This window comes from Dermochelys coriacea, chromosome 3, assembly GCF_009764565.3.
Source record: "Dermochelys coriacea isolate rDerCor1 chromosome 3, rDerCor1.pri.v4, whole genome shotgun sequence".
NCBI lineage: Eukaryota > Metazoa > Chordata > Testudines > Dermochelyidae > Dermochelys > Dermochelys coriacea.
Window position 1 is genome coordinate 114,137,022 of NC_050070.1, and position 12,760 is coordinate 114,149,781.

A 12,760-nucleotide genomic window follows, 5' to 3' on the forward strand; every position below is an offset into this window, starting at 1 on the left:
TGCCTTTACCTTGGTGCTGGATTAAAGTTTGGCATAGCTAAATCTGTAGCACAGATGTATTCCCACCAAAACAGCAAGTGTCAATGCAGAGTGAAGCACAAAGCTGGGAAGATTAAAAAAGAGAGACAAAGCTAGCAATAACAACAAAGGTTTCAGAACCAGTTGTATTTTGTAAAGCAATAAAAACTAGATTAGATCATAATGGTCCCTTCTTGCCTTAAAATCTGTTTTACCTGACTGTTGTGACCAAGACGCAATACAGTAAATAAATACTTACTTTTCTACAGGAATTAAAAATTCTGCAGTCTGAAACTCACCATCCCAGCAGATGGTAATGCTTAAAATGATTCATAGTTTTGCTCCAAGTGTGTGACTCTAGACAGAAGCTGAAGAAAAATAAAAGTCGTAAAAGGAGGCCTTGCATGTTGAGTAAAGAGTATAATTAATTGAGCAGGAGTCCTTGGATTTATTTATTCTATTACATCTAAACAAATGCTATCATTTCTCCACTTATAAATGTTTATCCATTGTTTGCATGTAAACATTCATGAATGTTTATGCTAATTGTATTGCTTATTTGATTCATTTTGCATAACTTATTCTTTTTTGCTTTAGAGTTTCTGAGCAATTATTAAACTGTGTCCTAAATCAGCAGGCATTTTTGTTAACATCTTCTTCCAGATGTGTGTCAGTTTGTATGAATCTTTTAAAAAATATTTAATGTCTTCCAGAAATACGGCTGGCAAAGGTTGCAATTTAGCATCGCAAAAATGTGGTTTCTAAGAGCTAATTTATATTAGCTACTTTACACATTATACATTAGAATGGTGATGTGAAATTGCATGGATCACAACACTGAAATAGTTCAAAGGAAAATAAATTCACAGATTCATAGATACTAAGGTCAGAAGGGACCATTCTGATCATCTAGTCCGACCTATGCACAGCGCAGGCCACAGAATCTCACCCACCCACTCCTACGAAAAACCTCACCTATGTCTGAGCTATTGAAGTCCTCAAATCGTGGTTTAAAGACTTCAAGGAGCAGAGAAGCCTCCCTCAAGTGACCCGTGCCCCATGCTACAGAGGAAGGCGAAAAACCTCCAGGGCCTCTCCAATCTGCCCTGGAGGAAAATTCCTTCCCGACCCCAAATATGGCGATCAGCTAAACCCTGAGCATATGGACAAGATTCACCAGCCAGATACTACAGAAAATTCTTTCCTGGGTAACTCAGATCCCATCCATCTAATATCCCATCTCAGGGGATTAGTCCTATTTACCCTGAATATTTAAAGATCAATTACTTACCAAAATCCCATTATCCCATCATACCATCTCCTCCATAAACTTATCGAGTAGAATCTTAAAACCAGATAGATCTTTTGCCCCCACTGCTTCCCTTGGAAGGTTATTCCAAAACTTCACTCATCTGATGGTTAGAAACCTTCGTCTAATTTCAAGTCTAAACTTCCTGGTGGCCAGTTTATACCCATTTGTTCTTGTGTCCACATTGGTGCTGAGCTGAAATAATTCCTCTCCCTCTCCTGTATTTATCCCTCTGATATATTTATAGAGAGCAATCATATCTCCCCTCAACCTTCTTTTAGTTAGGCTAAACAAGCCAAGCTCCTTAAGTCTCCTTTCATAAGACAAGTTTTCCATTCCTCGGATCATCCTAGTAGCCCTTCTCTGTACCTGCTCCAGTTTGAATTCATCCTTTTTAAACATGGGAGACCAGAACTGCACACAGTATTCTAGGTGAGGTCTCACCAGTGCCTTGTATAATGGTACTAAAACCTCCTTATCCCTACTGGAAATGCCTCTCCTGATGCATCCCAAAACCGCATTAGCTTTTTTCACAGCCATATTACATTGGCAGCTCATAGTCATCCTATGATCAACCAATACTCCAAGGTCCTTCTCCTCTTCCGTTACTTCTAATTGATGCGTCCCCAACTTATAACTAAAATTCTTGTTATTAATCCCTAAATGCATAACCTTACACTTCTCACTATTAAATTTCATCCTATTACTATTACTCCAGTTTACAAGGTCATCCAGATCTTCCTGTATAATATCCCGATCCTTCTCCGAATTGGCAATACCTCCTAGCTTTGTATCATCTGCAAACTTTATTAGCACACTCCCACTTTTTGTGCCAAGGTTAGTAATAAAAAGATTAAATAAGATTGGTCCCAAAACCGATCCCTGAGGAACTCCACTGGTAACCTCCCTCCAGCCTGACAGTTTGCCTTTCAGTAGGACCCGTTGCAGTCTCCCCTTTAACCAATTCCTTATCCAACTTTTGATATTCATATTGATCCCCATCTTCTCCAATTTAACTAATAATTCCCCATGTGGCACGATATCAAATCCCTTACTGAAATCTAGGTAAATTAGATCCACTGCATTTCCTTTATCTAAAAAATCTGTTACTTTTTCAATTCCTACTGAGTTAAAAATAAAAATCTGATATCACTATGTCAGAGACCAGATCCTGAGTTTTACACTGACAAAACTCCCTAATCTTATCTTTTAAAACCAAAAAAATGGAATTAAAGTTGCAATATAAAAACATCCAGTAGTTGGGGAGTGCACTCATTAGTTGTTTACACCTACAGTGTAGGTTACTTGTATATCCTATGGCTCCATCAGCACTCCAATAAGAGCCCCTTGGCACAGCTGTGGCTGGCCCAGGTCAGCTGACTCAAACTCATGGGGCTCAGACTGCAGAGCTAAAAATTGCAATGCAGACATTTGGGCTTGGATTGGAGCCTGGGCTCTGAAACCCCACAACGAGGGTGGGTCTTAGAGCCAAGGCACCAGCCTGAGCCCAGAGAACTACATGACAATTTTTAGCCTCACAGCCTGAGCCCCATAAGCCCAAGTTGACTCAGGCTCTGAGACTTGGTGCTGTGCTTTTTTTATTGCAGTGTAGATGTACCCTTAGGATGTACAAGTAACCCACATTGCAGGGGCACACAGTGAATGGGTGCAGTTCCCCAACTACTGCAAAACTAATGCAATTCAACTGCACAAGATCTGAGGAGGCCCTGCATTTAGGGTGTACTCGTGCATAGTAAAACAAACAGCTTTCTCATCTGAGAGCTGGGCCAAGGTGCATGAAGAAGAAAGCAATGGCAGGGTTGATGGATCGCAGGCCACTACTCCCTGCACAGTGAGGCGTCAGATGATACAGAAGCAACCATGAAATGACTCCACTGTCTGCGAAAAGGGTCCACCCAAAGCCCAGCTACTTGTCTGTCTGATGCTTTTCCAAGATTTGGTCATAAATATGTGGTTGGTGCCTTATAAATGCATAAGTGGGTAGACTTTATAGAATCAAGTTAGGCCTAATTTTGCTTCCTGTAACCTCTTTTTAACTAGCTAGGCCTTTTGTCATGTGATAATTTTTATAGATCTCATTTGAGCCAAGTTGCTGATCTGAAGTGAATAATTTTTATTTGGCATTTGTTGCCATGACTTGGTCTACGAACAAACATTTTTTCAAATTTATTCATGACTGGAACTCTGCTTCTGAATCACATTAGGAAATTTTTGATCTGTAGATTGTTCATATATGGCTCATTGTATTTGAGACAGGTTGACACATAAGACCAGATTTACAAAAGTATTGAGGCACATAAAGATGCAGATAGGTGCCTGTGGCAAATTGCCAGCACTACTTTGATGGGTCTCACGCTTTCTCTTCTTGGAGAGGGTTCAGGGCACCATTTCTCACCCTTGAACTGGGGTTTTAACTGCCCCACTAGTGTCCTACAGGAGGTGAGTGGAGAGGGAGGGACTGGGCCCGCCCTCTACTCCAGGTCCCTGCCCAGGGGCCCTAGGGATAGTGGTAAACCACTTGAACTAGCGGCTCCTTCCCCTGGGCTACTTCCTCTCCTGCCCTTTAACTTGTGGGGCTTCCTGCCCTCCCTCTGCACAAATCAGGTGTCCCTAGGGTCTTGGTCTTCTTAGCCCACTGCAGCACTTCTCCAAACTCTCCTCTGCTTCCCTCCAAACTGCTCTCTACTCCAACATCAATCCACTCTGCTTCAACTCTTCCAAACTGCTCTGTACTCCAACACCAATCCATTCTGCTTCAACTCCTTCCCTTGTCTGATTGAATATGGGGGGTTTTATCAAGTGACTGGTTTCAGGTGCTCTAATTGGCTTCAAGTGCTTTAATTGGCTTCAGGTGCCTTAATTAATCTTTAGCAAACTTTCTTCCCTCTACAGGGAATCCTTATTCCTTCTCCCTTCTAACACTCTCCTGCTGCCCTTTGGCCATGCTGTATCACAGTGCCTAATAGGATTTCCAAAAGAACTTGAGCAACTTAGGCACCTAACTGCTATTGATTTTAATTGGAGTTAGGAGCCTAACTCACTTAGGCTCCTAGTGGAATTTTCTAAAGTGCCTATCTCCAGCATTAGTTACCTAAATATCTCTGAAAATCTGGCTCATAAGTTACATGTTATTATTTCATTCCCTGTCCAGGTGAGTGCAGCTCATAGTACGTCTGCTGTATAAATAATCACACTTACACATTATTTTTTCTTGTAGTAGTCTCTAATACTCACTTAAAATGAGCTGTTCCTGCAAACAAACTCTCTGACAAGAAATTGTATGGGAAAGTCAACACAAAGGAAGCATAAACAGTCAAATCAAATGGAGTGGGATTTTTGGGATGAATATTCATGGGAGGGGGGAAAGTAATTTGTCTCCCCTCCAGATACCACATATTTATATGGATGTTTCTCTCTCTTTTTTTTTTATTGAAGTGAAACATTCTGAACCAGGTAAACTTAGCTATTTCTCTCACTGACACAAAAGCTACAATTTAGGAAGGTATTTCTACCCTTACTACTCATGTAAAATCAATCTGTATTTTTCATAACTATGCTAATAAGAAAACATTATTTGTTTAAGATGACCATTTATTAGGAGTCCACTCATCAAGACTGTTCCTACAGTCTTCTTGTACTTTCACCTCTTCAGCACTTGTGAATTGTACGCTCAACTCTAACTCAAGAAAATTAAAAACAAAAAAGTGTATTGTACTCCCCATTGTCTTGCATTCCCTTCAGAGCAGTGGTGTTACTTGCATCATACCAAAGTTGGAATTTCCAGTGGGTAGCTCACTGCTGGCAGGTCATAATGCCAAGGACTAATATAAATAAATCCCTTTTGATAAATCCCACTACTCTCTGGTGATGTTGATATAATGGGTTTGACATTAAAAATAGCATTTTAATTATCAATAGTAGCGTATGACACCAACCAGCCTTCTGTCTGACACAAATGCTGTAGATTCTGTCACTCACTTCCTTTCCTGAACTCTTCACTGCTACATTCTTCTCAGTGACAAATTCCTGAACCATCCACTAAAAATTAAAACAAGGAAGCATGGTAGAGGTGGGATTCAGATTAAAGCAGAGGATGCAACATGTACTTTTTAATTTAAATTAAGCTCAGAAGCTATGGAGCAACTTTATTTGATGTCCAGCAAATTATTGACTTACTGAATTGTGTAAAGCAGTTTTTGCAAAGTGTAGTCTGCACTGTTCTGACTAATATTGGGCTATCCTGAGCACATGCGTTGTTCCAAAGGAAATACAACGAGAGGCCCAATGCTATAAACCCTCACTGATGCTTCTCCGTGGAAGCTAAAGTATTTGGGCTAAATGCTATTGTCACACCAGTAAAACCCCCCTGACATCAATAAGGTTGCATGAATGAAACAGAGCAAACTCCATCCCTTTGCCTGCAATGATAAACAATCTAGATGGGAGGGCATAAGAAACACAAACAAACTGATGAATTAGACTAAAGATAGCACTGGTTTTTTGTTTTTTTTTTTTTGTGCCAAACTAAAATGCAACTTGACACCCAAAAGAAGCATAGAATGCTTGGAATGTCCAATCACTGCTGGGTATGGGAATCCAACTCCATTTAGCAGGAAAAATGTATCTAAAAGTTGATGATAAAAAAGATCCACTACCTATGACATGTCTTAATAGTCTCTTTGAAAGCCCTAAGTAGCACATAAAATACACATAGTGGATTATCACTATGACTGTCTGGACCTTGACTCCATTCTAAAAGTAGTTGCAACAAAGAATAATGATACACAAAGGAATTCTCATGTGTTTGATTTTTCTCTCGGATGTCAGCTCAAAGACCCCAAACGTGGAATCTTTGCTTCACAAAACTTGTTATTGTCAATGAGAATTTCCTCAATAAAGTCATGGAGTTAGTTTCAATTATGTGGGGATACCCTATATTATCGATAAAGAAAAAATTTACAGTATGGGGTACAAAAATCAGCCAAAGAAAATGCAATCAACAATACAGAGCACAATGATGCGAACAGTTGAAACGGCCTCTTTATAATCTCTCTGCTGCCTGTATGGTTTTGTTATCTATACATGCTGAACATAACCTCTAAAAAGAGACATAAAGAGGAGATCTCCTTAACATTAGAAATGGGAACTAGTAATTCACACTACTATCACACTTCCCCCTACCTATATTGCAAATCCATGAATGTCATGATCTTTTCATCATACCCAGCAATACTGCATAGTCTCTGAGCTACTGCATCCATGCACATTCACTCCATAAAGCCCCATACAGCACACACCATCACAGATATACTATAAACACTGCAGGTCAGCTTGATGGGCATCACACAGTTTATAAAACACTTTGCAAACATTCTAAATGTCTCAGATTCATCTATAGATTCACAGTGTTTATAGTCAGAAAATGCAGATTTATAGCTATCAACTGGAACATAAGATCAGAAAATATTTTTATTATGATGCTCAGGCTACACCAGTAAATGGCTCCAATTTTTAAAAGTGACCACTGATGTTTAGTGTCACCATGTCTGGCTATTCATCTTGAAGCATCGTTGGCCTGAATTTCAGTGGTGCTGGGCACTTGTGACCCCATTTACTTCAGTTGGAGATGTGGGTGCTCAACACTCTGGAAAAATGGGATCCAGTTGTCTAAAATTGGACACCAAAAACTTGAGGCACCTAACATCCTTTGAAAAGTAGGGCTCAAACATTCAGAGGATTATAGGAGCTGCTGGTGTCACCTGTAGTTAAGGTTACCCAACGCTTCCCATCATAAGGCCCTGTTTTCAGTTGATTATAACTTAGTCAAAATTTAACAATTTGGCTGAAGTTTTCCATGCTGGGGCTGGGTGTCTGCCTAAGGCTAAATGTATTTAGAAAACTTCAGCAAAAATGGTCCAGCTATTTCTGAGAAAGAGTTTAGGTAAAAATACATTGTTTTGCCCAGGTTAAAAAAAATCTCAGAGCTGTTTCATTAAGAAGCTCTAGTGTTGTCATGTGTTGGTGCAGGGAATAATATTTTGGCAGGGGTGTCATCTGATGTTAGGAATGTGCCTCTTGCCTTTCCTGTGGAAAAACTGTCTAATTGGGCCAAGTCATAAATCTTTCCAAAAGCCCTGATTGCACATGGACAGCAGAGACTTCTGAGAGTCTGGCAGCTAAATTCTTCAAAGATTCTTTCTGCACCGAGCAAGCTCCAGGCCAGGGAGACTGTCTCTTCTGTGCTGTTGGTGCACTACCTGCTGGAGCACAGGCAACATAGAGGAGGATGCAGCCTAAGTGAAATGTCTAGGGGACAAGAGCTGAATCTGGAAGCAGGAGAATAGGAAGTAGAGCCGAAGAAAGAGCCTGGGTTACAGATAGTGTTGCCAACTTTCTATTCGCACAAAACCGAACATCCTTGCTCCATCCCTCCTCCGAGGCCCTGTCCCCACTTATTCCATTCTTCCTCCCTCTGTTGCACACTCTCCCCGCCCTCACTCACTTGCACTCAGGGTGCGGGAGTGGGCTCCAGGCTGAGGCAGTGAGGGCTTCAGCTGGGGGGGTGTGGGCTCTGGGGTGGGGCAAGGGATGAGAGGTTTGGGGTGCAGGTGGGGTTCTGGGCTGGTAGGGGTGGAGCTGAGGGGTTTGGAATATGGGAGGGGGCTCGGCTGAGGCAGGGGGTTGGAATGTGGTAGTGGGTACTGGCTCTGGGGTGCGGGTTCTGGGGTTGGGCCAGAAATGAGGGGTTCAGGCTGGGGCAGGAGGGATGGAGGAGGTGAGGGCTTCAGCTGGGGGTGCAGGCTCTGGTGTGGGGCCAGGGATGAGGGATTTGGGGTGCAGGAGGGGACTCCGGGCTGGACTGAGGGGTTTGGAGAGCAGGAGGGGGATTGGGGCAGGGGTTTGGATGCAAGAGGGGGTGAAGGCTCTGGCTGGGGGTGCGGGCTCTGCAGTGGGGCTGGGGATGAAGGGTTTGGGGTTCAGGAGGGTGCTCAGGGCTGGGATCAAGGGGTTTAGAGGATGGGAGGGGGATCAGGGCTTAGGCAGGGGGTTGGAGCATGGGAGGAGGTCAAGGGTGCAGGCTCTAGGTGGCGCTTATCTCAAGCAGTTCCCAGAAGCAGTGGCATGTCCCCCCTCTGGCTCGTACGCAGAGGTATGGCCAGGCGGCTCTGCACTGCTCCATCCACAGGCTCCATCCTGCAGCTCCCATTGGCAGCGGTTCATTGGGGCAGGGGCAGCGTGTGGAGCCCCTGGCTGCCCGTACGTGTAGGAGCCGGAGGAGAGACATACCGCTGCTTCCGGGAATCACACGGAGCCACGGCAGGTAGGGAGCCCGCTTTAGCTTCACTGCACCACTAATCAGACTTTTAACAGCCTGTTCAGTGATGCTGACTGGAGCCACCAGGGTCCCTTTTCAACCGGGTGTTCTAGTTGTAAACCAAATACCTGGCAACCGTAGTTACAGACTAGGGCTATGTTTACACTAGCACTTTTGTCGGTAAAATTTTTGTTGGTCGGGGTGAAAAAACCATCCCCCTGACAGACATAAGTTTCACTGACAGAAGTGCTGGTGTGGACGGTGCTATGTTGGAAATGCTCTTCTGCCAACATAGCTACCTCCTCTCATTGGGGTGGTTTAGTTACGCGAATGGGAATGTTCTCTCCGATCGACATAAAGAAGCTACAAGAGAGACCTTAAAATGGTGCAGCTGCAGTGGTACAGCTGTGCCACTGTAAGATCTGTAGTGTAGACATAGCTTAGGTCTAGGAGCTGGGGGTTGGGAGTAGAGGGAAAAAAGACAGTACTCTGATGGGGAAGGCTGGAGAGGACAGAAGGGGTCCTGGGTAGAGAATCTGTGACCAATGGAGTACACTCCCTCCAGATGAGATGGAACCTAAGATTTTGGCATCTCATGTTTCTTCTTCTGTTAGTAAATATTTGTGAAACCCACTGGCAAAATGTCCCGTCCTCCTCTAGCACTGGTCCACAGGGAGAATGACAACCTACAGTACTATCTACTATGTTAGCTCAGATGTCAGAGATCTATGCAATGGATCTAAAGGCTAAAACCTTACTGATGACACATGGCTGTCAATATGGTTCTATATGATTTTTTGAAAAATCTAGTACATTACATTAAAAAATAAACACTATGTTAGAAGAATGTCAAAGTTGCAAAGCCAAGCACTCAAAAGTTAGGAAATGCCAGAATTAAGGTTGCCTGTGCAACCTTAGTTTGACTTCTTGTGAATATGCATTATGATAGAGTCTTTTTAATTATGTGATCACGTGCTGGTTTTTAAAAGTTTGCATATGAAAGAATTCGTTTTAGTTAATGTATACATCTACAAATATTTGTTTTTATGTTTCATTAATAGATTTTTATCTTTTTGTCCATCCAGGGAATATTTACCTGTTGCTTCTTAGGATTTAGGAAAGAACTACCTCATCCATACAGTAGTCCCACTTAAATCTCTTCCCTGAGATATGTCTGTGTTTTCACATTTTTCACGAGCTTTTTCTAGACATCAAAGACATTCTTTGCATCAAGAAAAATAAAGATTTATTGGTTCACCTTACAGATGTTGTCTTGTCATTATCTTCTCAAAGCACACTTTCTTTCACCTTTTCAATGTAAGTGCATATCATTTTCTCATTTGTAATACAAAATATCACTCTAAATGTATTTACTTTCTATTCATCTTAAACCCACTTTGTACATATTTAGGTAGTAAAAAAGATAAAACACACTTTTATAAGCTAAAGGTGGTAAAAAGTAGGAAGTTGTAAAAACATAACAATACTAAAATCAAGTTTGACTGATAATTCATTAGATTATTTAAAAAAGTAAACAACGTCTTTCACATAAAATGAAGGTTGTAACTATATCATATCTAAATCAAGCAACATTTCTGTTTAAGATAAATTGCTAAGCCAAAAAGGGGATTGCCCTACACTATCTTGATGTATCAGCACTAGCTCAGTATGGTAGCTTTGCCTTGCCGTTTTAAAAAAACTATTATTTTTGTATTTTTTTCTTTCAAAAGAAATATAGGTGCTTGTTTCTTGCTCTTTACTGCATGTTCTGTGTAAAATCTTTGGGGAATCTGAACATTTACATTGTTAATCTATCCAACTATACTCTTAGCCCAGCAGAAGAATCTGTCCTATCTCGGGGCCTCTCCTTTTGCCCCTCCACCCCCACGAACATGATCAACAATGGTTCCCGTAACCCACCCAGCAATATTGTTAATCTATCCAACTATACTCTTAGCCCAGCAGAAGAATCTGTCCTATCTCGGGGCCTCTCCTTTTGCCCCTCCACCCCCACGAACATGATCAACAATGGTTCCCGTAACCCACCCAGCAATATTGTTAATCTATCCAACTATACTCTTAGCCCAGCAGAAGAATCTGTCCTATCTCGGGGCCTCTCCTTTTGCCCCTTCACCCTCACGAACATGATCAACAATGGTTCCCGTAACCCACCCAGCAATATTGTTAATCTATCCAACTATACTCTTAGCCCAGCAGAAGAATCTGTCCTATCTCGGGGCCTCTCCTTTTGCCCCTCCACCCCCACGAACATGATCAACAATGGTTCCCGTAACCCACCCAGCAATATTGTTAATCTATCCAACTATACTCTTAGCCCAGCAGAAGAATCTGTCCTATCTCGGGGCCTCTCCTTTTGCCCCTCCACCCCCACGAACATGATACATTTCTGTGGTGACCTAGAATCCTATTTTTGACGTCTCAGACTCAAGGAATATTTCCAACACACCTCTGACCAACATATTAACCCACAGAGACCTTCCTGCCAACACTACAAAAAGAAGGATTCTGGGTGGACTCTTCCTGAAGGTCGAAACAGCAGCCTGGATTTCTACATAGACTGCTTCCGCCGACGTGCACGAGCTGAAATTGTGGAAAAGCAGCATCGCTTACCCCATAACCTCAGCCATGCAGAACACAGTGCCATCCACAGCCTCAGAAACAACTCTGACATCATAATCAAAAAGGCTGACAAAGGAGGTGCTGTCGTCATCATGAATAGGTCAGAGTATGAACAAGAGGCTACTAGGCAGCTCTCCAACACCACTTTCTACAAGCCATCACCCTCTGATCCCACTGAGAGTTACCAAAAGAAACTACAACATTTGCTCAAGAAACTCCCTGAAAAAGCACAAGAACAAATCCGCACAGACACACCCCTGGAGCCCCGACCTGGGATATTCTATCTGCTACCCAAGATCCATAAACCTGGAAATCCTGGATGCCCCATCATCTCAGGCATTGGCACCCTGACAGCAGGATTGTCTGGTTATGTAGACTCCCTCCTCAGGCCCGTCGTTACCAGCACTCCCAGCTATCTTCTAGACACCACTGATTCCTGAGGAAACTACAGTCCATTGGTGATCTTCCTAAAAACACCATCCTAGCCACTATGGATGTAGAAGCCCTCTACACCAACATTCCACACAAAGATGGACTACAAGCCGTCAGGAACAGTATCCCCGATACTGTCACGGCTAACCTGGTGGCTGAACTTTGTGACTTTGTCCTCACCCATAACTATTTCACAGTTGGTGACAATGTATACCTTCAAATCAGCGGCACTGCGATGGGTACCCGCATGGCCCCACAGTATGCCAACATTTTTATGGCTGACTTAGAACAACGCTTCCTCAGCTCTCGTCCCCTAATGCCCCTACTCTACTTGCGCTACATTGATGACATCTTCATCATCTGGACCCATGGAAAAGAAGCTCTTGAGGAATTCCACCATGATTTCAACAATTTCGATCCCACCATCAACCTCAGCCTGGACCAGTCCACACAAGAGATCCACTTCCTGGACACTACGGTGCTAATAAGCGATGGTCACATAAACACCACTCTATATCGGAAACCTACTGACCGCTATTCCTACCTACATGCCTCTAGCTTTCATCCAGATCATACCACTCGATCCATTGTCTACAGCCAAGCGCTACGATATAACCGCATTTGCTCCAACCCCTCAGACAGAGACAAACACCTACAAGATCTCTATCATGCATTCCTACAACTACAATACCCACCTGCTGAAGTGAAGAAACAGATTGACAGAGCCAGAAGAGTACCCAGAAGTCACCTACTACAGGACAGGCCCAACAAAGAAAACAACAGAACGCCACTAGCCATCACCTTCAGCCCCCAACTAAAACCTCTCCAACGCATCATCAAGGATCTACAACCTATCCTGAAGGACGACCCATCACTCTCACAGATCTTGGGAGACAGACCAGTCCTTGCTTACAGACAGCTTACAGACAGCCCCCCAATCTGAAGCAAATACTCACCAGCAACCACACACCACACAACAGAACCACTAATCAGGAACCTATCCTTGCAACAAAGCCCGTTGCCAG